Consider the following 1,109-nt stretch of genomic DNA (forward strand, 5'->3'; position numbering starts at 1 on the left):
TCAAATTGGCAAATTTTTTTGTCGATTACTCACATGATATCTTATAATAATGCATTTGAACACATAGTGAAGAGAAAATGTATGCCCGGAGCTAAAGTAAAGTTAAAGTAATTAAAAACAATGATAATGTGCATATAAAATCCAAATCTTGTAAAACTGAAGTTAAAAATTGAGGATTTAGGGCCTATAAATGAATCATTTTCCCGTCTCAAAAATTTCGCTGTCTAGGAGGTTCTCTAGAAGGGATTCGTCCCCATGGCCCATGCTCAGAGTTAAATAGGCCTACAGTGCTTTTCTTTCGTTGAGAGGTAAGCAATTTTATTTATTTTGCAATTAAATGAAAGGAGTATGTGTCGGGCTGTAAAATATTAAAGGAGTTTTAGATATGCGACGACGAGTAATCTAGGACAATATGCTAATTATCTATGACGTATTACAATGTTGGCCACACAGATGATAAGCTCTTGTTTTAGTTTTGCGACGATGATGCAAATACATACGTCACCACCGGACATGCTTGAGTGAATTGAAAATAAACACTGTACTAATATTAAATGCCATATTAAATGGGCATATAGGCCTAGGCCTGCCCTTAATACAGGTAATAAATATTATACTATAGGCCAGGGCCTAGGCTTTTGTGGGGTTAGGTTTATACTGTGTAGGCCTAGGCCTAGCTAGGTTAATGATCAAAAGTACAGTACAAGCATATCCTTCAATTGTAAAAACAATATCAATCATACTTATATTTTTTCAAATTATATGTCAAACACATCCATGAATCATTCAATGTAAAAATAAATCCAAAGCTTCCTTTTATAAATAAAACTGTAAAGTTTTGTACTACTGTAGCATACATGCTGTACCAATAATGTTTCTGCACTGAATGAACTTGAAACTGTTGCGTACGCTGTGTATCACCAGGGAGTTGTTATCACTATAACAATGCCCTGGTATCACATTTCGCGCTTTTTAACAAATTATAACATTGTTAAAATTTATTGTTATGTTCCTCCCCTATAGTAAACATCTTATTATCTGTCTCTTATACACATCTAGATGTGTATAAGAGACAGCACACATCCTAGGCAGGTTGTATAAGCCCAGTG

Source organism: Anneissia japonica, unplaced genomic scaffold (genome assembly GCF_011630105.1).
Source record: "Anneissia japonica isolate Jap-2015-1 unplaced genomic scaffold, ASM1163010v1 scaffold288127_len108809_cov212, whole genome shotgun sequence".
NCBI classification, from domain to species: Eukaryota; Metazoa; Echinodermata; class Crinoidea; order Comatulida; family Comatulidae; genus Anneissia; species Anneissia japonica.